Here is a 25,447-nt window from a genome sequence, read left to right on the forward strand (position 1 = left end):
TTTTGCTTTTCTCACTGTTTTCCCCACATAGTATAGCCCGCAAGGGCAGCGCTAAGCATTAATCACGTTTTTCGAGTCACAGGTAGCGTATTGTTTTAGAGGTATTTTTTTGTCAGTGATGGCATGTCTAATGTGGTCTCCCTTTATCACATTGGGGCAATTCTGGCAGTTCAAGCAAGGAAAGGTGCCATTTTTTGAATTGTTTAAAAAGGTTTGATTAGGAATTTTCAGTTTTTCTGCTATGATTAACTTGTCTCGAAAATTCCTACCCCTTTTGTAGGCCAACATAGGTTGTTCTGGGAACAGCTGATTAAGCTGTGGATCTGATTTAATGATGTCCCAATTTGTGTAGATTATCCGTTTTATTTGGTAACTCTGGCTAGAGTATTTCAGTGTGTATATCAAATTGGATTTGGCTTCCTTAGGTTTAGTGTCCAGTAGGTCAGTCCGCCTCTGTGTTTCTGTTCTGAGTATGGCCTTGTCGATAAGTTCATTTGGAAAATGTCGATCTTTAAATCTGGACTTCATGATTGAATATTCCTCTTGAAGTTTGTCAGCCTCTGAGGTGATTCTCTTCAGGCGGAGGAGTTGGCTATATGGTAGGTTCTCTTTTAGATGTTTCGGATGAGAACTATAGAAATGTAGGGTACTGTTAACATTTGTGGGTTTTCTGTAGATTTGTGTCTTTAAGGCTAAGTTGGAAATTTCTACAGTTACATCCAACAAATTGACGGATGGTATTCCAATTTCAATTGTCAACTTGATCCTGTCGTTAGATTGGTTTAGATAGTCCCATAAGGTCAGTAGTTCTGATTCTGTGCCCTTGAAAATGCCACATATGTTGTCGATGAATCTGTACCATGATTTTTTCTTTCCATGTTGGATTCTCCAAGACATATGTGTGTTCAAAACAATACATAAATATATTGGCATAGGAGGGTGCCACTGGAGACCCCATTGATGTCCCTGAGGTTTGTAAAAAGTATTGTCTGTTGAATCTGAAATAGTTGTTGAATAAGATGATGTTGATTAATTCAACTGCAAAGGTCTTTTGTGTCTTGATATCGTGGTGTTTAAGAAGGAACCATTCTAATACGTCAATACCTTGGTTGTGTGGGATTGAAGTATATAAACTACTCACATCCATTGTGAATAGTATAAGGTTAGGTTTGTTCATGTCAAGGTCTTTGATGTTTTGTAGGAAGTGGGTTGTATCCTTTAGTTAGGTATTGGTTTTTTGTATTAGAGGTTGCAGTGCTGTGTCCAGGTAGATTGCAAGGGGTTGGAAAAAACGTTCTGTCCCTGCGACAATGGGTCTTAGAGGTGGATCAGTTCTGTGTTTATGGATTTTCGGGTGGCCGTAGAACACCGGAGTCACTGGGTGTTTATTAATCAGTCAGTCAGTCAGTCAAACAAGTTTATTCGGATTTTCAAAGAAATCCATCAAACACAAAATAAATGCAAAAACATCAGAAATAGGCAATTACAATCACTACTCCCAAATAGAAACAATAACTCCACAGTTCATTAAATTCCTAATTCTATCCCAGAATGACCCTTTACGGTGGCCTCTCCACCAAGGTGCTTGACCGATCACGACTTAAAGGGATAAGTTTAGCGCCGGACAATGGAGATGACCTCACAATTGGCCGCCAGGTGCATCCGGACCCTGTATCCGGATATGGACTAATTGAAATCCCACTCCTGGACGTCCTGCCAGCTCCCTCAAGTTGTCCTAGGACTTCGTTTGCCACACTCCGGTCCCTAAAGGCCAATTCCACAGTATCACAGAGCTGATTCCCCCCACTAAATACTCTGACACAACCCACCATGGATTCCCTATGCACTGAGGCACAACCTTTAGTGGACCGTAGCCAGTGTAAGGTTTTATTTAACAGGGCATCGTTTGATTCATACACATCCCTCGCCAGTTGGGGACCCCATGAAGGAACACCGTAGCGTGTTTGAACTGACATTGAGGTAGGGGCTGGGAGGAAGCCCCACTACCCCGTGGACCATACACTCTCTTTTTCCCTGGATAGGTACATTGTGGGCCCTCCCGTTGAGGAACAAAGACCCGCAAGGGGGTAGGCTTTGCCCTGGGATCGGGAGTCCTGTGAGGCTCTTTAAATTTTGCACTACTTGTACTGGGGTTGATGGCAATTGCTGGTCCCGCGTTCCCCAGCCCCAAGCTAAGGGAGGCATTTGTAGGAACTACAGTTACAGGGTTCAGGGTAGCCTGTTCCCCCTGGAATACCCATGAAGGATCGGGGGAGCCCTTGCCCATGTTTGAAGTGATCAGAGGCACCCCATCCCTCATAGCCGACCCCTTAGTTTCTAAGAGGGATGAGAGCAAAGTTCTGATGGCTGCTAGCTCCACCAGCACTTGATTACATTTACAGCCGCCCCCCCCCTAGGTATAAAGACACCCCCGACTGGGGTGTCAGTACCTGTTCCAATGTCAATGCTAGTACTACAACCTAGTCGATCGGTGGTCCTAGGTGGGGAGAGATGGAGATAAGAGCTGGCTACTGAACAGGATGAATACCCTTGCTCATTACACGGGCTGCGAGAGCGGAGGGGTTGGTTATGCATGGAGCCGTCAATAGACTGTCCCTCCTCTGTGGGAACGGGGGCAGGAGAGGAACTGGACAAGCCCACAACCATTCCAGAGCCAAAGTTACGATTGCAATCCTCTACAACATCCAAAGCAAGTGCAAGTTCAGGACAAAGTGCACCCGATGAGGTACCAGGGGAAGTGCCAAGGGAGAGGCTAGATGGTTGACAGCCCCTGGTAAACTCTGTATGCCGAACCAGTTCCCCCTCCGTCCCCGGGCATGGTTCATCAAAGGCAGGAAGCGGACATAATGGGCGAGATGTCATAGTGGGGGCCCGGAACTCCCCTACAGCGGGGGTTGGACAAACTGACATGCCGCCCTTGTTTGGGGCTATGTCTGCAAAGTCACCCAAACTCAGCCGTCCATCGGTAGTAACTTCTATGGTTGGGGATGGCTCCTTGGGTACCACCGTAGTTTCTATACCCCCTCCTCCCCCGAGTAGGTGAGACAGGCCAGCCTGACCACCAGCCTCTCTATCACCGCCAACACAAAGAGATTCCAGATCAGTTTTACTGTCCCTTATGACTTGGAGAGTTTGCTGGGCTTCTATTTCAGACGAGAGAGAAGTAAGGTGGCTAGAAGAAGTCACTTCCCCGACAACAAGGCAGTGTCAATGAGTGAGGAGACCGCAGTAAGGGCCTTAGCTCCAGTTGTTCCTCCTTGGTGGCTCAGTCTCTTAATAACCACAATTTTACATGATGGTGACTGCTCAATACTGATGGAGGCGGGCTCAGAGCAGCACGGGAGTGAGGTGAGAGGCAAGGTGGGAGAGGGTTTTTTAAGTACAACATGGCCCTTGTGGGACCTTAATGACTTTAATAGGCGCATGGCGGATCCCCTCGAGCCAAGACCTCAAGCACAAAACAGTTCCGGGTTTTTACTCCTTTACTCCTTTACTCCTTCGGGCACAGTCATAAAAGTAAGCACTCCTCTGCACTTACTTGCTCCCCAGCCGCACCTGGAAAGGGCCTCCCACCACGAACACCGAACACCTGCGGCACCAAACACCGCCCCCTTGCCCCGCCGTGGGCTTCACCCCTGTGGGGCTGTGGAAGAAAGTTTATGTGCCTGGGGGCGTGGCCTGGGAATCAGGAAGCAGCTGGAGGTCCTGCGGCGCCAAACACTGCGCCCTTGCCCCGCCGGCAAATTGCTTGTGTTCTCTGAAATCCAGTCTAGTTCTTCCGCTTTTTCTACAGTTTTGTTGATGGTTTCCTTAATGTCAATAATTGGGACATGATCTAGTTTTAGATAGGGGTTTTGGTCTGACAGTAATTTAAGACAACCTTTGTTGTAGAAAGAGGTGTCCATGATAACCAAGGCTCCTCCTTTATCTGCTTTTTTGATTGTGATCCGGTTGTCCTCTGCCAAATTTTTAATGATATTCAATTGGTGTTTTTTGATATTTTGTTTGCTTAAGGATGTGAATTTCAATTTCTTCAAAGCCATGGTTGCCTTTGTTCTAAATAGGTTAACCAAAGGGTGGTTGATTTGTGAATGAAAACAGCTCCAGTTCTTCATTTCCAAAAAGGGGCATTTTTCTTTTTCTCTAGTTTCAGGAGTCAGATTGTCAAAGAAAATTTTAAGTTCCATTTTTCCAATCAATTTAAAAAGATTCACTTCTTCTTCGAATAGGGTTGAGTTGTTAGTTGGTATGAAGGACACACCTAAATTCAGGGTGTCCATTTCTGATTTTGATAACACTTTGGAGGAGATATTTACAATTATTGGTTCTTTCAGTGTTTGTTTTTCTGACAGCCTTTTCTTTTGCCCTCTTCTTGCTTTTCTCCTTCTCCTAAAAAAGGTTCTGGTACTGGAGTGGGTTCGCTGACTACAGGTGAAACCACGCTTTGGGGTTGTTCTACTGGAGTTGTTGTGGGTGGTATGGCGCTATTAGTGGAAGGCCTCTCCTCCAATTCTCCACTGGTCAATTCGCTGCTGTCTGTATTGTTATTGGCGGGGCCTGGTCTGGGTTGTCTTGGGGTGAAATTGGTCGACTTGTTGCTGTAGAATCCCTGCCAGGAATAGACAATATCACAGACGTAATCAAGAGTGTCACATCTGAACTTTCTTATCTTTCTCTGTTCTATTTCCTTTTTTATAATTTTCCAATTTGTTGTTAGTGTCCTCTAGAATTGCCTGTAGTTCCGCTGCAGTTTTCAGTTTGGATAATTGTGAGGAAACTTCCTCAATTTCTTGATTTATCTTTGTTAACAATTTTGACAATTCTTCTATTATCAGCAATATGAGGTCAAAGGAACACTTGTTCAATATTTGTTCCCAACATTTTACAAATTCAATATTGTCCTTACAGAGAGTAGGGGGTAGATATAGCTGAATTCCTCTAGGTATTCTTTTTGCTTTAAAATATTGTGCCGGTGTCGTGGCATAGAGTTTTTGAGAGATTTCTCTGCATATGAGTCTCTCAAGTCTTTGGATCAAATTCTGATTATTGTCAGCACTAAGTGTTTCTTTGCTAGTATCTTTAATTAGACAAAGTATTCTGATTGCTTCTTCACCCGAAAAAGCTAATGTGGTTGCCGACTTATCTGTAAGTGTGTTGATTTTCGAAAAAGACATTACTTAGTGGGTCAGGGTGCCAAAGTTCAAAGAGATGCCAACCCCTTCTACAATGGAGGAGGGGAAACAAACAATAAGAAAGGTATATAGAACCAGGAGGCACACCTATGTAACATATTTTGTAGTCAGGTAAATAATGAAAGTAAAGGTGTTGGAGATCGATTGGAGATAAATTTGAAGTGTGGGGGGAGAAAGGCTCAACCTTGGCATCTAAGTTGGGTAGGTACATGGTAGGTATATGGAAAAGAGTGGTTGTTCCCAAAAAGGATTTGGGAACTCCCGTCGCTTGCACACTGTCGAATATCTGTAAATACAGATCAATAACTAGAAGGAGCTTTAGATACTGTTGAATATCTGTAAATACAGATCAATAACTAGAAGGAGCTTTAGATACTCGTTTTATACATTGTTTAAGGAAACATTTAACATGAAGTGATTATAGTAAGCAATGTAAGTGGTACATAAACAATTTTCATTGAACAAACACATTTTTTGAAGAAACGAAGTTTGTGGAAAACATTGGTTTGTTTATTGTACATGATGGTGCCCAACGCGTTTCGAGTAATCACCTCTTCTTCAGGGGCAATGGCACAATTTTTCAATTTTTCTAAAAAAGCGAAAAAAACATAAATCATATTTTAATCAAGTTCATATAACCTATAAGACATTTTAAACTCAAAAAATGACAATGCAGCCATCAATTTAGCAAATAATAACAATTTGAAAAGTAATGTTAGGATGCAAATATCAGTTTACAAGAAAATCCCTGGACTAAACATTGTGGTAGTCATTTTTTAGGACAAAAATCAACAGATAACTCATATTTTACCCAAATTGTCATTTCAAAAAGGTCCTCTATCTCTGGGAGAGGTAGATAATATTCCTGTGCATAATCCAACTGGCATATTAGTTTTTAGACAAACGTATGGAAAAAAGCGCTTACCATACAGGGTAGAATATTGTGCAAGGGTATGTTTTTAAAGGAGTGCTTCAGGATACAGTGTCCAGATTTCTCACTTTGAGTCTCTCTTTAATATATAAAAAGGAGTGTCAAGAAAGATAGTCTAAGTACTAATAATGAAAAAAGCCAGATGAGGATAAGTAAGTGGCAACTTGCATGTCGCTCAAGAATCAAAATGCTATTTTGCATATTCCATCGGATGGTAGTCCAAAAGGGAAATGGCTACAGGTAATGCCCAGGAGGTGCAGTCGGCTGAGTAGTGAAGAAGAGAACAGGTAAAGAAATAAAGGTGACTATCTATAGTGGCCTGCAGATAAGGTATATCACTCCTGTGACAACCCAATGATGACATTATATAAGGAGACTCCTCACGGGGCAGTCGCATCTCCAGCTCGGCAGACGCGACCCACCGTGAAGACTCCAAGCTCCTTCTCTCTAGATTTAAGTAAGTATTTTAGCCTCTTAGGCACCTAATACCTGATCTGCAGGCCACTATAGATACTCACCTTTATTTATTTACCTGTTTATTAGGGCTAAAACCTCATTGCTCTTCGGGACCAATGTTGGGCTCTCTTCGACCATTTTGTACAAATCAGATAAGTGGAGTAGTCAGTCATCTGCATTGATATGACATTGGAGCATACATTCCCTCTTCAGCTACCTATCACTGACCAGCCTCCAAAATTATATGTTATCCCCACTCTCAAGTGCATTGTAGGGTTGTATACTAATTGACCTTTTCACAATTGACCTCGGGAGAATTGACCTAATTTAGAAGGTCAATTAGGACATATATGTGGGAGGAAACCCCCCGGAAAGCCCCCATCCAATCCAAAAAACCCTGCAACCCCTCTACCCAATCCCCTTATATTATCTACAATCCAAAACCAACCCAATACATTTATAAAATAACAAAAATAATATAAAGGTCAATTGTGCAGAAGGTCAATTAGGACCACTATAATTAGGTCAATTGTGCAAAAGGTCAATTGTAAAACGTCAATTTGGGTAATACCCATTGTAGGGAGCATACCATTGATCATGGGCAGATTCTCTTTTCTTTATTCTAATTAAGCTTTTATATTATGATCTCAAGGTACAAAGGTTGGCTGTATTTGTCCTCAGGGCTGCATTGACACAAGTCATATTTTTTTCCCCTACATGTGTGATCATACCACGCTTTCTTGATCAGTGTCTTCCTATAGTCAAGGACTTGGGAGTGAAAGTATCTGCTCCCCTGTCAATGGAACCTCATGTTGGTGCAGTGTGCAAGCAGGGCTATTTCCACTTAAAAATGCTCTGCAAGGTCCTCCCATTCACCCTAGTGCAGTTTCATGCACTTGTGGTTTCAGCCTTGGTTATGTCTCCTATTGATTACTGAAATTCGTAGTTTCTGGCCCAGCCTGCCTACTTGGTGCATTGTCTCCAAGTAAGTTCTTCAAAACTCTGCAGCTTGAGTAGTTAATTCTTTGCTATGGTGCGCTCATATTTTGCCTGTGCTGTGGAAATTACATTGGCTCTGCATAGCACAGCGCATTTTATTTATTGGACATTTGTATGGAGCCTATACAACGTGTTTTCAGGTGCCACAAGACAAGTTGGGGGTGAGGGAGCATTGGAAAGAAGTAGAACAACAAACGGTTCTATTAGCCTTGTGACAATCCTACTGTGCAGGGGCAAGACAAGCTGGTAAGTGCAGGGGTAGGGGGAAGAGGGAGAAGTGCAGGAGTGGACAAGTGCTGGAGGGCCAAGGCATCAAGTGCCAAGGGAAGGGTGGATGAGTGCAGTGGACAGGTAGGACCAGGTTAGGGGTAGTCCGGGGAAGGGAGGCCGAGGGCAAGTGCTGGCAAGGGATGCTGGGGGTACTGGTAGGGGGTTGGTCTGGCCCCTGTGTGACTCTGAAGGTACCAGACCCTAGTTGCAGCTGCAGAGGGGATGTTAGCATAGATGGAGGGGAGGGAAGGAAGAGGAGAAAAGGAAAGTCTTGAGACATTTCCAAAACTTAAGAAGATCTGGCTCAAGACTGAGGGGGGAAGGGAGGCCATTCTCGAGGGAGGAACCAGCTGAGGAAAGGGATCTACCTCCCACTCTCTGCTTGGAGAAACGTTTGAACTGCAGGGAGTTGGAGCCAGAGGCCTGAAGAACTCTGGCAGGGAGGTATTTAAGAAGGGAAAGCTGGACACAGAGAGATCCCAGGCCCCAGACAGCCTTGTGGATGATGCAAAGGGTCTTGAGTTTGATCAGTGTGGTCATTGGGAGCCACTGGAGAGATTCTAGGGCTGGAGAGATGTGGTTCCTGTACTTGAGGCCAAAGAAAAGTCTTGCAGTCCTGTTCTGGATTAATTGAAGTGGGCGAAGGGAGGAAAGAGGCAGATTGAGGAAGAGGCTGTTGCAGTAGTCCAGCCTACAGAGAACCAGGGCTCTGGAGACGTTGAGCTTCGGGGCGAAGGTGAGGAAAGGTCGAAGGAGGTGGAGCTGAAAGTTGGACTTCTTGGCAAGATCTTGATATGTGGAGAGAAAGAAAGAGAGGAGTCATATGTGGGTGAGGAGAGGGGACCCAAAGGAGATATTCAGTTTAAGGCACTTTGGCTCGTGCATCGTGCCTTTGACGGTTTTGGCGCTAAGTACCTCCAGGTGAAATCCTCCCGTTATGTTCCTGGTCATACACTGTGGTCTGCAGATGCTTGTCTTGTCCTCATTCATAGGTTTACAGTTAGCCGGATTGGTGAACAGTCTTTTTCTGTTGCGGCTGGAATTCTCTACCCCGTGCGTTTAGGGCTACACCTAATCATCACTCCTTTAATCAGGTGCTGAAAATTTATCTTTTCTAGCCTCTATTCCCCTCTGTCCTGTTGAGTAGCAGGAAGATGCCTCCTAAATAATGCTAACATAACATAACATATGGGAAGCATTTGAGGAGGTGCTAGTATGCCATTGGCCAATACGATGATGAGAGGGGTGGTCAAGTCCCTGCTAGGCACCCATGTCGAGCTGGCATGTGTACAGGTCATGATAAGTAGTCTAGAGAGGGTATGGGAGAGCGAGATAGACATTATATTTGAGGATACCTATCAATTTGTTGTCGTGAATGGTAGCTGCATTCTTATGGAAGAGGTGTGTTGTGCTTACTGTCATGACGTTTTGAAGAACCATTTACCAGATTTCATGTGTGTGCCCGAAACATAGTTTAATGCTACATCTGCCCCTACCATAGTTCAGCTTCTTCCAATGAATTTTCCTATCTTACAGTTTGATTGTGCCACCTCTAGACCTGGGGGTGAGGTAGCCATTATTTTTAACTCTATTTTCCCTTGAACACTATTAACTTTGGGTCATAGTATTCCTATGGAGGCCCTTCTGGCCTGCTTCACTATGTTACCTACTCTCTCTATTCATTTTCTGGTGGTCTATCCGGGCTCGGATCCCACATTCTGTGATAATTTTTTGGAGTTTGCAGCTGATCTGCAACTCCGTCATCCCCATCTCATTATTGTTGGTAATTTTAATTGAATATGTAACAGTCTCTCTGAACTTAAAATGCAGAGATTTGTCCAGTCTATGGAAGAACTTTCTTTCTCAAAGCTGGTATCCAGCCCTACCCAACATTTGAGTAGCACGCTTGATCTTGTGTTTTTCTCTGTACCCGATACCTTAGTTTTTCCTTCTCTCCCTACTGTCTGTTCCTATCATTCCCTTATTCCTTTTTCTTTGTGCTTCCCCTCCCCTTTGGCTGCTGCCAGGTCTTCTTCTGGCCCTTATCACAAATGGTGTTCTATCTCCCCTGATGCTATTTTGAAACTTGTAGAGGCTTCCTGTGTAAACTGCCCAGTTATAGATATTTGTACTATTGCTCTGGCATTCATCTCAGCTGCAGACACCCTTTCTCCTCTTAGCACACGCGAGCCTAATGCCCATATCTCTGAACCTTGGTGCTCAGACCAACTTCGAGCAGTCAGCGTTTAAGTGGTGCAGGAAATATGATTTTGCTGATAAAGTCATCTTATGCTCTGTTCTATCTATCTATCTATCTATCTATCTATCTATCTATCTATCTATCTATCTATCTATCTATCTATCCATCCATCCATCTATCTTTCTATCTATCTTTCTATCACAAAGCTATCTTTACTACTAAATGCTCCTATTTTTCAAAGCGGATTGGTCATTCCATTAACCAGCCCAAAGCTTTATTCAAGATTGCTCTCTCTCTAGCTTCAGCTACTTCCAAACCCGCCTTGTCCTCTGAGTCTTGGTGTTCTTTTCTTTCTTTCTACTTTATGGAGAAGATTATTAAAATCTGCAAAACCATTGGCTCTTCTGGCCCAAGATCCCTGCCTCCACACAACGCAGTGTGCAGTCCTCGTCCTACCTCATTGTGGTATGTGTTTCCTGTCTTTACCACAGCTGAAATTCAGTCATCTATCCACAAGCTGAAATCAACGTCTCCTGCTGACCCCATCACCCTCACTCTCTAGTAAGATAGCCTTCCTCATATCTGCCTGCTGATCACAGCCGCTATCAACACTTCTCTTCCATCGGGTCAAATCCTGACTTTGCTTGAACAATCCATGTTGTGCCCCTCCTAAAGAAGCCCTCCCTCGATCCTGCGATTCATGCTAACTATCATCATGTCTCTCGCCTCCCTTTTCTAATGAAACTTCTTGAAATCCTAGTCGGCCCCCTTGGCAGTTCTTTTTTTAAAAATCCTCTTTTTTTCATGCTTTTCAGTCTGACTTCCACTCCAGTCAGGGAACGGAGAGTGTGATGGAGTCGGTGGTCAATGATCTTGTACATTTGCATGATCAAGGCGGGGTCAGAGCCGTACTGCTCCTTGGCCTTTCCCCTGCATTCAATACCATCGACCACACGTTCTACTTGACTACCTTACCGTAGTGGGCCTCTCTGGTTTTTTCTTGGTTTTCCTCTTTTCTCTCCAATAGGACTCAATCTCTCTCCCCCTTGCTGCTCCTCCCCTATGCTGCTCACGTGTGGTGTCCCTCTGTTTTTTGTCCTCTCCCCTGTTTTGTTTAATGCCTACATCCAAACTTTGACCAGGCTCATATTCTCACACGGCTTCAATTGTTATTTTTATGCTGACGACACCCACATCTGGTCTATCTATATCTGTCTGCTTGAGATAACGCACCCAGATTTTGGAGGTGTCTTGAGGTCGTGGGGAAATGGATATCTGTTAATTGGCTTAAAATCAATGGGTAGAAAGAAAAATGAGGTGTTGGTGGTGGGGCCCGTATCGACTGCAACATTCTTGGCTTTCTGGCCTCCCAGTCTTGATCTTGTTCCTTCTCCTGTCTCATCTGTGAAGGACCTTGGCGTAAAACTGTCATCGTCATTATTAGCCGACCTTTAGATCAGTGCCATCTGCCAGAAAGACTATTTCCAGTTAAACATCCTGTGCAAAAACCTTTCCTATCTTCCTGTCCAATTGTACACCCCTGTGGTATCCTCTCTCATCTTGCAGACCATGGACTATTGTAACACTCTACTTTTGGCACAGCCTGCCTGCCTCCTGCAGCGTTTGCAAATCACCACCTGCCCACCTAGACTTTCTCATATCTCCCAATACTTCATCATCTATATTGGCTCCTCATGGCCAAATGTGCCTGCCTGGTCTGTTGTTCTTTCTATGGTGGTAGAGCTGAATACCTACAGGTGAAATTCCGACCATACGTTCCAGCCCAGCTCTTCACTCAGCTGATGCTTTGTTGATCTCTGTGCCTTGCTTTAAGTCCTCCTGGATTGACGGATGCTCTTTTTTCAGTGGCTGCGGCTCAGCCCTCGAACACAATCCCTCTTACATTGAGAACTATCAAAGAACACCTCACATTTCATGGATCATTGAAAACCTATCTCTTCTGGCTTCCTTATGACCTTCTGTAACTTGTAGTGCCATGGCCACCGGGCACATTACAAATGAGAGTTAACATAACATAATAACTGAAGAAGCCTCAATATGAACATTCATAGTACATGGCAGAATAGTGAACCAGATCTACCTTACAAATAGCAGAGAAGCTGGAAACCAACCAGGGGAAGGGAGTTATTCCCCATGGGGATACAAAAAGCTGCAAAGGAGCCAGGGGTAGGGTAGTCATTTCCTCTGACATTCTAAAAGGGTCAGAGAAAGGCCAGGGTAATGTAGAGGTTCCCTCACTATTTGTTCAACTGCCTGAAAGTCTGAGAAAGACCATGGGAAGTGAGAGATTCCCCCACAGTGTATTGAACTGCCTGAAATGTCTGAGAAACACCAGGGGAAAAGAGATATTCGCCACTGCTTGTTGAATCTACAAAGTCTAAGAAAAGATCCGGGGAAGGGAGATATTCCCCCATGGATTGTTGAGTTGTCACGTTGAGTCCACAAACAGTCAGAGGGGAGGGCAACATCCCCCTGGTATTGTGAACAGAATTGAAAAGGAGTGTGAGAGTCCCTTTACTGAGAATAAACATAGGTCAAATACCCTGTTCTATAGAATTTCTTCCACTTAGGAAGGTCTACAACCACAGTTTAGTAATAAGTAATTTGAAGAGATTTTCTATTCTGTGCCTGCCATTGATGGAGAAATCCTCCATGAGAACTGTCTATAACCACAACAATGCCACCTGTGTGTTTATCTCCTCGTTCCACACCCTTACACTACCCAGGTATTCCTCCTCCTCCAAATTGTCATTTTACTGCATGTTTCTCATTTACTCACTTCAAGATACAGACAATGATTAGTGAATCTCCTGCCTCCCCGAAGCTCTGGTTCTTTCTCCCACAAAAAATAATCAAATGTGAGAATAGCTCAAGCTGCTCTCATGTGTTCTCTATTCTTACTGCTGATAAGCTCAATGGTCACACAATAGCAATTCACTCACTTCAAGTAATGGACACTTATTGGAGAATCTCAGATCTCCCTGATTCTCTGCTATGTAATCCCTCAAAGACCACACATACGTGAATCGCATACATGCTGCCTGCAGTGATTTACTCCTCTCCTCCTCTTCCCAGGTATCTCATCCTCTCACTTCAGGGGACAGACACTGACTGGTCTATCTCTCACATCCCTACATTTCTGCTGCATTCTCACTCATAAAGCAGGTGTGTGAGTATTGTACAATCTGCCCTCAAGCCTTCTGTGCTCTTCCTCCTCCTCCAAAGTGTTATCCAATTGCAGGTGTCTCGGTACCTCACCACAAGATAAGGAGACTGACTTGTATATCTCCTGCTTACTTGAATCACTGCTACTCTCCCTTCAAAAATCATGCTTCTCACTGCCTGCCCTCGGGAATTCTCTGCTCATCATCCTCTACCTCCCAAGTGTAACACATTGCTCACTTAAGTATTCCTTTCTCCTTCTCTTCTTCCTTCCAAGCATCACCCATTGGCAGGTGTCTCATGCGTTCACATCAAAAGACAATGACTGCTGTATCTCCATCTCCCTAAACCTCTGTTGCTTTCCACCTCAATAATCATGCACAAATTGCTCTTAATGATTCTCTGCTCCTCCTCCTATAAAATGTCAGCCGGTAGCACGTGTTTCCTTTACTCAATTCAAGACATGGACACTGACTGGTGTACTGCCTGGTGTACTGCCTACCTTCCCGAATCTCTGCTACTTTGCCCCTTCCAAAATAATATGAGCGTGTGTCTTGCACTATCTACCCTCTGCGATTCTCTAATGTTCTTGCTCCTCCTCCAAACTGACACCAATGGCATGTGCCTCATTTGATCATTCTAAGAGACAGACACCGACTGGTGTATCTCCCACCTCCCCATAGTGTGAGTCCTGCACAAACTACCCTCAAAGACTCCCTGCTCTTCCTGCCCCTCTTCCTGTCTGTCACCAAAGACAAATGTCTCATTTGCCCATATCAAGAAATTGACACTGACTACTGTATCTCCTTCCTCCCTTAATCTTTGCTGCTTTCTCCCTAAAAAAAGACAGTTGTGCATGGGTCTTGAACAACCTGTGCTCAGTGCTTCTCTGCTCCTCCTTCTTCTATTCTCATGTGACACCAGATGGCGCTTGTCTTGTTCTCTTACTTCAACAGACAATGGCTGGTTATCTTCTGCTTCCTTGCATCTTTGCAACTTCCCCCCTCAAGTATCATGCACGCATGAGTCTTCCAAAAACTGCATTTGGGCAGTTTCTGCTCCGTCTGCTACCCCAAAGTGTCACACGGTACCACATGTCCTGTTCTCTCACTTCACAAAATGGAAAGTGACTGGTGCATCTGCTGCCGTAATGAACCTCTGCTACTTTCTCCCTCAAATATCATGCAACCGTGAGTGTAGCAAAGGCTGTCCTATGAATTCTGTGCTCCAATTACTCTGCCTTTCAAGTGTCACACAATAGCACATGTCTTGATCACTCACTTCAACAGACAGGCAATGGCTTGTGTATCTTCCACCTCACAGAATCTCTGCTACTATCTCATTACAAATGAATGCAAGCATGAGTCTAGCACAAGCTGCCCTCTACTGCTCTATTTACTCTTCTACCTCTTATAAAACTGACTGAGATTGGTTACTAAATGTTAGCACTTTATCTGAGTATAAAAAAATTACTTTTAGAAAGCAGAAATGGGAGGAACGTTATTTTGAAATCTGATTATTGTTCAATGAATTGTATGGATAATATGAGTTTATGAAGCATCTGATAGGCGAATCAAAATTGAGGAAGCATTCAGAATTGTCTGTTTTTTGTTGTGTGTTAATGTCTGTCGTTTGAGTACTGTTTGATGTTTGTTGTTTTTAATCATTGCTATAAATAGAGGCTTGTTACTGTAAAGTGGGGATTGAATTTAAAAATGTATCTAGTGCTGTATCTAACAGCTTGAATACTGAATATACTGTACCAATTTTGTATATAGCGCAAATATGTGCCTCTGATGTTATGGATATGTGTTGTGTTGCTTTTTCATAACTACAAATAAAGAGCTTACAAATAAACTGGCTGAGCTTGAAAATGAGCTCCATATATGTGTGCCCCCCTGCATAGCCACTTTAAATTCCAAAAAATTAAGGGGTGCCTGATTATAATCCCAGGTCCTTCAGGCTAAATACTTCAAACAACAACAACAATGGACCAATAGGATAGAGGATGACAGTTCACATGTATTTATCTTTTTACAAATACCAATAAATGTCTCAGTCCAAATTCATCTTTCTTTTTATTATTTTAATCATAAAAAAATGAATCACAAATTTTGTAATATATCTTCACAATAAAATTAAATATATTCAAATTAGGCTCACGCACATTCATTCCTACCATTCATTCTCTCTATCAACAGTATACTCCATACATGTAGAAATGACCCACTTGGTCACCATAAACAATCTTCAATGTAAACACTGTTCAATTCCCTCTGCCTGTCATCCTCTATCCTATTGGTCCATTGATGTTGTTGTTTGTAGCCACTTTAAAGTCCATGTGGCTGAACTCGGTCAAACTTATCAACAAAGGTTCACCCTGGTCAAATCTCCCACTACTCGAGGGATTTTGAGGTTCTATTGAATAGCTTCATCCAGGCATAAGGGATTCATTCTGTATTGCTGGAATATCATTCATAATGGAATGTTTATTTTTAAATGTGCTACCACTGCATGTTGCAGATGGCACAACAAATTTGATTTGTTTGCTAATCATTTTACATTGTTGAGAATTGCCATTTAATTGCATGTGAGTTTCAAATAAAATAAATATTCCCAGTAATTTAACCTTTGGGAATTCTCAATTTTCATCTAACTTAGATTATTTAATAACTCTAGCTTGTAACTGGCCCTCCCTCATACTATTTAAAGTTAACAAAAGACCAGAAAATGACCACAGTGTACTTCTGCCCACTATTTCTTGGAAATATAAATTGCCAAAGAATGAGCCTCAGGTTCTGATGATGATGCAGTTACTAATGGTAATAGATCAGCCAAATGGACCTATATCATTCATGAAGTTGTTACCTTTAATATAGCAAGAGACAGACTAAGTGAAATTTGGATATGTTTAGATAATAGTGATTTTCATTCTGTTCTATCCTATCAAAAATGCATTGATATTGCTAGTTGTCATTTAAAAATGTCTCCTTCAATGAAAAAAAAAGAAAAACGTTCAGCATTCCCATAGAAGGTTTTCATCAGATTGTAAGAGTGAAAAAAGGAATTTGATAAAAGACTGTGCCAATTGAATAATGAGGATGCAAAATTCTCTAGATCAATTTACAAAAATGCATGGCCCAATGCTAAAAAGCCCTGGGGTTTGCACGAGTGGTTAGAAGTAGAGAATGGTACTTGAGTCAGTGTTACTCATACATTATAGGAATTTGTTTTCTGGGGTCAGGATTTGTCCTAACACAAGTGTTTGAAAATTAACATTGCCCTGTCTATTTGGATGGAACTTTTTTTCAGGAACATTTTATGCACCAGACAATAGAATCTTTCAGCCTGATAATACAATGCCAATTTCTCCTTCACATCAGGTCTACAGTTGAATTTTCACTTAAGAAAATGATACATGTAATTATTGCCCAATCCACACACAAAAAAGTCCTTCCTTTGCAATTGCAGTGAAGAACAGCCTCTTAAAAGCCAGTGACGTCTCTGCTGGAAGATAATTCCCAGAAGAAATCCATTCTTCACATCCAACAAAGTAAGTGCAGTATTGTAGTAGTGTTCTCCCTGTTGCTCATACAGTGCAGTATTGGTGTATTGTAACCTAGAAAATTCTATCCAACCCAACAGATGTTGCTTTACTCTTACTCATTGCACCTGAGCAGGTCCACTCTTTGTATTGTCATCTGAACACCAGAATGGTAACACCCACTAGTTTTGTGAAAACATTGTACTGTCCTTACTTCTTGGACTGTCATACACACTGAAGCAAACATTTCACAGAGAAACACACACACACACACACACCAGTACGACCTTCCTAACCAATACTAACAGCCCTTTCCACAATCACACATCCATCTATGCATGCCTACCCTCATATTCAAACACTCATGCACAGTGCACACAAATACATTGCACAACTACCAAACCCACACTTTCCTTTTTTCTCCAACAGGCACAAGAGAATGCCTACCAAAAAGCAACTCCATAGAAAACAATGCAGAAATAGAGCAGATAAAACTAAAAGCATGCAAAATAGGCATCCGCATCTAGCAGACTTTGTACGAAAAGTTCAAACAAAACAGCTAATACAGTCACTGAGCAAAATGAACCAGGTAGCAGGAAAAACAGTGTGACCTCCCTTCCAAAATATAAAACTAAAAAGAAATGTATTAAGAAGACTGCAACTACCAGTGGTGCTAACACTGCATCTACCAATGTTAACGTAGCCACAGGTAAGCATTCCAAAAAAATGATTTTACAAGAAAAAGTTCCACCATTAGAACCTCATAAAAACAGGGGAGAAATCACGCTCACCCCTTCAAACCTACCACAGAATACTGATCCTGCAAGCTCTCATTTACAGTGCAATTCTCCTCAAAAGGAAATTGTTTATATTAATTTTAAACAAAATGAAATCACTAACAAAATAAAATTAATTAGTAGAGTACAAAAGGTACTTCACAACATACGCAATATCAACATGTATACCTTTGCAAGCTTCTGTGCTTTTGGAGGAAGGCAGCGTCCAAGCTAATTTTTGGTTGTGTAGTTTTGAAGCTAGTTCCAAGAGCGACATAATGGGAGTCAGGCACATTGTTAATGGCTGCTCATTTTTAAATGGTCTTTAAATGACCAAAAATCATGAATATATTTAGGAAGATCCTAGAAATGTGAACCGGGTCTCACTGCACTCTGCCTAATTTGGTGTATGCAAAACGGTATCAGACATTGATATTTGGAGTTGCCATTTTGGACCCTCCCACCTCCACCATGTCAGATGAAACATATTTTTAGGATTTAGCTCTGGACCCAACATCAGAGGTGACTATGTTCGGCATATTCAAACTTAGCCTCTGCCTCGTTGTACTGAACAGGTCTGTGATCTTCTGTTGGAATGGCTTTTTACTAGCCAGCATTATACAGGTGAACTGGAAAACATGTGCACCAATCTCTATTTGCATAAACGTTTTGCTACTTATGTGTGACCCTTTGTTTTTGAGCTGTTATCGGGAGAAAGACAGAAATGAACAAAGAAAGAATGAAAGAAATGATAAGAAAAAAGAGCAAAAGAAAGCAAAGAAGGATAAAGAAAGATGGAACATCAAGGAAAGGGGATGGAGATATGATTAACATAGTGGGTTAATATGTACTGTTACTATGTATTTTCATGTTATGTTGATTTATACCATGCACCGCTACCACCCAGGGGCAGTCTCCAGGTGCTCTCATGACTCCGCAAGTGAGGGGTTTGGGGAAGTTAGTGGGGATAGGGTGAAAGGATAGGTTCAGAACCAGTAGGACCTGGCATCTTTGATTGCTGTATTTTGCATGTGGGAGTTTGTGCGAGATACCTCGTGCATTGTAACTGTATGGGTAAGATTCAGTGCCTCGGGTGTGTGGTAGTGTTTTGTGTTGGTGTTAGTGTGTTGTGTGGGGTTGTGGTGGGTTAGGTACTGCTCACTGGTTAGATAGTGTCCATAAGGGATCCTGAGTCACGGGGGCGTAGCTGTAAGATAACCTGGTATCTTGGTGTGTAATTGCGTTGTTTTTGGTTTCATGGACTGTGTGGGTGGTTCATTCTAGGTGTGCATCAGCATCTAGAGATGCTGGGTGTGAACATAGTATTGATTCTTGATTTGTTTATGTGTAGTGTGGCTAGTCCAATGTCTGTTGTAGTGGTGTCAGTGTGTTGGAGGAGCAGGAAGGGGAAGATGGGTTAGTAAGTCCATCGGTTTGGTGGAGCTTCTGTCGCGGCTCTTTGGCTGCCGCTTAACGGTATCTCACCAGGTTCTTGTTTGTGGTTCTTTGGCCCACCTTGTCTCCTCTCTAGTTGTTTGTCTGTGCTGTTGTTGTTGCCAGTATCCCTTTGAGGTTGTCATTGTCTGCTGAATAGCCAGATTTTGAGCCGTTTCCTAAAGGTGATGTGGTCTACTGTTATTCTGATATCCTTTCTATCAGTTAAATGAACTAAAAGCAATGATAACCACACTTTTCTTTGCAGTCCTCATGTCTATTTCCTACTCTGAGTAAACATCTAACTTCTTTCATAACCATTCAGTGTCATCTCCCAGTTGGGCACTTCATTCTGCTTCCTACTTAAAGTGAAGAACTTAATGTATTCATGCTGGATTACCCTCTGCAAACAATTCTGAATCTTCTGAACAAGTCCTTTTTGTTTGCTCTACCTGTGCCTTCTAAACACATAGGGCCTGATTCACACAAGGCATTCCTATGGGATTGTGCCATTATAAAACGCTTCTGTGAATCAGGTCCATAATGTATTGTGCTCCTATATCGGAAGTTGCTCTATCAACCTCCAGGGGGTAAATCCTACTGCAGTCCTCTCTAAACCTATGTTCATTTGTTTTTTTTAGGTCTACTTATTTTCTACTCTTACTTTATCAATAGTATTTATTACAGATCTATTTTCTGGTTGTTTTCCTGCTGCCTTCTAAACACTTACTCTCATTCCTTTGATGAAATAAACTCTTGATGTGTCACTTCTATCTAATTTTCAACAGATTTCCCTTTTAACTTATCTTCAAACTACCACTCGCAGTTTTCAATTATTATTTGTTGTCATTGTTTTTTATCCGCTTTTAAAAAATGTTGTTTAATAGCGATTTTGTTTAAAAATACACCTTGCACAATACTTGCTATAAACACATTTTAAACCCATTACAATAAAATAGCAATCATTCATCAAATATCAACATAATTTCATAGTAGAAGAGGCTACAGTACACATTTGTAATTATAAATCCTATGCCATGAAAAAGCATGTCGAATGACCATCTTAGAGCAATTCAATTAATTCTGTTTAAAGAGTAGATAACTGCAATTTATAAAGGAATTTTGTTCCCGAAAGCATACAAAGCCATAATTGATCCTCATTAAGCCAATCTTCATGGTGAACAAATCTAGAAAACAAGACACTTCTCTAACTGCTTAGAACAGCACATTTCATAAATAGATGATACAGTGATTCAATTTCATCTGTCTTTTTACAGTAAAACAAATCCCTAATGATGTACTTGCTTTATTTCGAATAGTGCAAATTTATCTAGTTGGTAATTAATTCAACCTAAAACGCAAAAAATTGTGATTACTAATAGGCATTGGGGAATTGCTTTAGCTATTGTGGCATACTACCTAGACTCTTCTCACCTTAAAGGAAGTTCTTGTAGAGCTTAGCTTAGAATTTCTAGCTGCAATTATGGTTTTGCACCAAGAGATTCCTATTCACATCTGGATGGTTTGACATTAGCAATGTAGATGATAAATGGAGGATGGACAAAATATATTCACAAATATATTTGAAATGAAATAGTGCTCCATTCAGTTGTTCACATATTCGTTTTTTTAAGGTAAAAAAAAGTGCACACATTGAGGAGGCTAAAAGCACTTCTAAAACTGCAACCTTTTCCAGTGGAGCCAGCAATTTAGAAATACTAAGCCCAATTCGTACCAAATGATGAAAATTGCAACGCACTTTGGCAAAACTAGTTTCTTCCTCAATAAATAGCCTTCTTTTTAGTCAAAACAGACTCCCCAAAACATGAGGGGAATTTCTAATCCAAACATTAATGGCAGACTAACTTTAGACTTATAAAAATTCACCTACGGGATTATTGAAAACCTACCACATTTTCAATTTATAATCTTCATTTGGGATAATAATAAAGCCGCCTTTTCCGCTTAGATGTGTCAGTATGAATCCTTTGTTAGGAATTGCGCACAGGTTAAATCCCAGGTACTTCAACTTGTTTACTACTTGAAGTGGACAGTTGCCAATTTTCCACACAACACCATATTTTTCTTACTGTTTACAGAGAATCTGATTATATTGGTTTTATTTTCAATAATGATCAGATCATTGTGTAGCCTAACTTGGTCTAAGGCATTCAACTGACATTATAGACCAAGTATTAAACAGACACAGCACCAAAACACACCCCTGCAGCAATCCTCTAACTGCAGGAAAGTCTGTAGTCACATAACCCTGCTGATTTAACCTGACTTGAATTTTTGTGGCAGAATATATGTGAATTAAGATGGCAAGTGAACCATCCAGAATCTGCCATTCATTTAACTTTTTTCAGAGGAGTGTCTGATTGATAGTATCAAACGCCTGTGTGAGGTTGAGACTTGCTATAAACGTTGCAAGAGCACCTTTTTGCAAGGCTTGTTGTTGGAAGGTGTCCAAAAACAAATTCAGTGTCATTCCTACTCCCGTTCTGAAGCCATTTTGAAATTTGTCAAAGCAATTTGCTGTTTGGGTCTAGTTGTTTAGTTCGGATATAAAGGAAACGATTTTATAATCTGTTTTTTTAACAGGCATTAGCTGGGGCTGTATCATATCATGATGGGCAATTGTGCACCACTGACAGGAAATGTAGCACCAATATTTTCACAGACCAAACAATGCAATGTTTTGCATTCATTGATCAGTTCAGTGCAGCTGTTTCTGTACTAGTCTGTGTGTTCCAGGCCTTTTTTGCACTGGTATGTCAGAATAAATGTCACTGCAACAAAATTTCCCATCAAATGGGCAAAACTGTCCATCCCATGGCTCAATTTTCCTTTATTGTAGCACTTTATGTGATCCGAGCCCTGTGGTCTCTGATTTTGTAAATCATCTGTATGAAGGAACTATGGGTTTGTTTGCTTTCTACACCCTTTAAGGTCTGTTGTGTATTGTCACATAGGTGACGGGGATCAAGGTGGTATATTGGAGACTTTTAACAGTGCATGGCAAAATAATCAACTGTGATGGTATAAAGCACAACTGGAGCATCTTAGGATAGGTCCAGTGATTTCTAAATACATTTTCAGGCCAACTAAAATTAAAAAATGTTTTTCGTGCAGACTTATAATGTGCTGCTGTTCCCTTACGGGGGCAATAGTTCATAATAAACAATTTAGTCTGTAAGCGAAGTGTCTGGTTTCCCTGTATGGGACTTACCTTCCCCCATGGTTCGTGGATAGGTGTTAGCAACACTTGTTTTCTTGTCCTGTTCTTCATGGTCACTAACCTCTCATCCTCTGAGATCTATTGCTTCTCGAACTTGAGGCGCTCTGCCTCTGTGGAAGCCTCAAAATCTCAGGCACGGGGAATTAGGAGTTTAGGAGTGCACATGTTAGGTCTCAAATTACTGAATGTGGACCCAGGAAGAGAGGTAATACCGAAGGTTGGTCCACTACTCTAAATTCCCACCTGTGGTTCTTGTATATCTTGCTCCTTAATGCCCAGCTCATACTCATACCCTAATCCTCCGATTCTCACGTTCGCGCAACCAAAACTGGCCAAACTCCACCTGAAACCATATCCTGGCTTTCCACGGCTTTGTCTCTTGTCTTTACTCCAACACAAAAGGCTCCTGTTCTTTTGATCATTCTCGTGCTCGCCCCTTCTCCACTTCCTTCGTTAACTCATCTCCCCTTCGTACCAGTTCCTTCTTCCTTCCTAACCGTCTCTTGTTGCTGCATTCTCCTTTCTACTTTTTACTAATTTCCTTGCCATCTTCGCCTCTTTGAGTACCTTCCTTTTTCCAGCCCCAAATCTACAGCAGACACAGCCTAAATAAACCAAACACTTCAAATGCAGCCACATGAAATGCAGTGATTCACTTTTCAGTGAAATGGTCAGAGTATGAAATCAAATTAGCATGCATATCCTCCTTCCTAAATTGACCATGCTAGACTTTGTTGCAGGCTGGATCTCCCCAACCAAGTTTCCTGTATCATTGCATTACGTTGCTCGCAGATAGTTAACGATGCGCCCAAAACTCTGGGAAAGAGCAAAGTTTCCTGTTTCTTCTCGTTATCAGCATAGCCTTGTAGAGAAGCATACGCCCATTTTATTCTGCACATTGTACCACAGTAATTACCTTTTCATTCAAGACTGTACCAATGTTGAGATTAATTTAGGGGCGGGGGGGCAAGGGAATGGCATCTGTCTTCGCCGGTCACTGCAAAGATGTTCTTGCCCCAAGCAACTTGAATAGAGTCACTTATGTTTCCGAATTGCAATCTACCACTTCTTTTTAGTAGACCCACTCGCCAATATAGACACAAAAATAATCATTTCAGATAATTCACTCCCTGCTTCAGTGGGGCCTGTTTTGTCCTTCAGTGGAAACAGCAGCTCTCTCTACTGGCATGTCCCAAAAAGCAAAAGCTAAACAGGCACCACGCCATACGCAAATCACAAAGCCAAAGGAAGTACCTTTCTCTCGCTGTCTCTTTTTAAAGGCTATCCTGCTGCCTCCCATTTCCATAAATGTTAGTAACCATTACACCAACCCACTTAATGAAGATCAACCCCTATAGTTGTACCCTTTAGCCTGTGCGAGAAAACCATTCTCCTCGAAACTCCCTTCGTGTCATTGCTTTAATTGCGCACTATTTGCTATGCCTAATAATAAACAATGCTTGCTTTGAAGTAATTTTTTTCTTCCTGACCATGTCATTTGGCTCCAAAAATGTAATGTAACATCCCTCCACTTCTGGCCGGCTCCATCCGTTTCATTGTTTAAGAAATTAGCTCTTCCGTGCTCACAGAAGCTGACATTTTGCCCTTTTTTACTTTTACTCAAACAGCGCATCAACACATCTGCCAAAGCCAACAGACAAAAAAAAAAAAAAAAAACATCTGCCACAGCCGAGATCTGTTCTTTTTGTATGTGATTTTTCACTCAGTAAGCCCATACTGGTACTTGCAAGACCTGTTCTGCTGTTTCCAAGTCCTGTTACCTGTTTGAATGCTTTTGACTCCTGAATACAGGTTACTTAGAGGTTGCAGCTCTCTTAAACCTTTCCATTTACAGGAGCAATGCCTTCTCTACATGCAGACATCAGTTTTGGAAAAACAACTGTCTCTCCTGAAAGCAGGCCCCTTTGTCGTTGTTTTGTGCAATGCACACCGAATCCACTGTTTCTTCACTGAGACCATTGTGTGAGATGGGATATCGACTATGTCCAAAACAGGCAGGTGTCCTGAACACACTCCTGTCCAGGTGAATCCGTGTCCCACTCACAACAGCCAGTGCCAGCCAAATCCCTGATCCCCTTAGGTGTCCATGTAACTTACATACTTGTTTACACCCAAGTGCATTCTTCAAATGCTACTGCATCCTGTTAATTTGTTCACACTCTGTCTACTTGTGCATGTTAACCAATAATTACAAACGTAAACATATGTCTCCTGCATTTTACTTCAACCTAATGGCTTGTGATCATCCAATTACTCTGTGCTACATTTATGAAAGGCAGTTTCACCTATCCTACGTGCATGGCCTTCTAACAGCAACATGTGTTTATGAATTCCACCAAAGAAGACATAGGGCCTAAAGCAACATGGGCTCTTTGAAAAGCTGAAAACCTCGATGATCGTCACTGGAGGCATTGTAGCATTTTATGTATACTATGTATTTACGTTGGCAATATTTTTTAACTTGTCATGCCAAAAAATACTGTGTATTACCTAACTGTAATACAAGCAACTTCCTTCCTTTATGAGGAGTTAGCGAGCTATAGTTTGGATGTTCCATGAGTGGGAAGGAAGGAGAGAGCCAATACCTTTCGTGGATTACATGGATGATGCCATCTCGTTGGCCAGAATGCCCTTTGCATTTCTGGATGTGGGTGCCAGGAGACATGTTTCATTTTCCTTTTTCTTCAAAGGTGAAAAACTGGAGAGGTGAAGGAGTTGAACTACTTTGCCAGTCTGTTTTGCTAGGAACCTTGGAGGATTGTCACACATTAATAAACTGGCCTCCTCCACGTCCCAGAAAGTGGGACATTATAATATTGGAATGTGGGTGGCTATTGTGCACCTGACTATAGGTCGTTGCATGCTTTAATTGAGGAGTTCCGGTTTTGTTGATGCATGGAGAGTGACTCAGCCTACTGACAAATGTTACACTTTCCGCTCAGGACGTCATGACGTCTACTCTCGCTTTGACATGCTCCTGGTGTTGGGTCAATGTACCCAGAGGTTGCCTCGTGCTGACATCGATGCCATGCTTGTATCTGACCATGCTCCTCTTTCTGCTGAGATTGCATTTTCCTTTTCAATGTCCAAAACAAGATACTGGAAAATGAATACTGTGCTGCTGGAAGATAGTGAGACTGTGGAAAAACTGGTGAGAGAAGCAGACTTTTTTATAATCA

This window comes from Ambystoma mexicanum, chromosome 4q (assembly GCF_040938575.1).
Source record: "Ambystoma mexicanum isolate Mex_15411 chromosome 4q, UKY_AmexF1_1, whole genome shotgun sequence".
In the NCBI taxonomy this organism is placed as follows: domain Eukaryota; kingdom Metazoa; phylum Chordata; class Amphibia; order Caudata; family Ambystomatidae; genus Ambystoma; species Ambystoma mexicanum.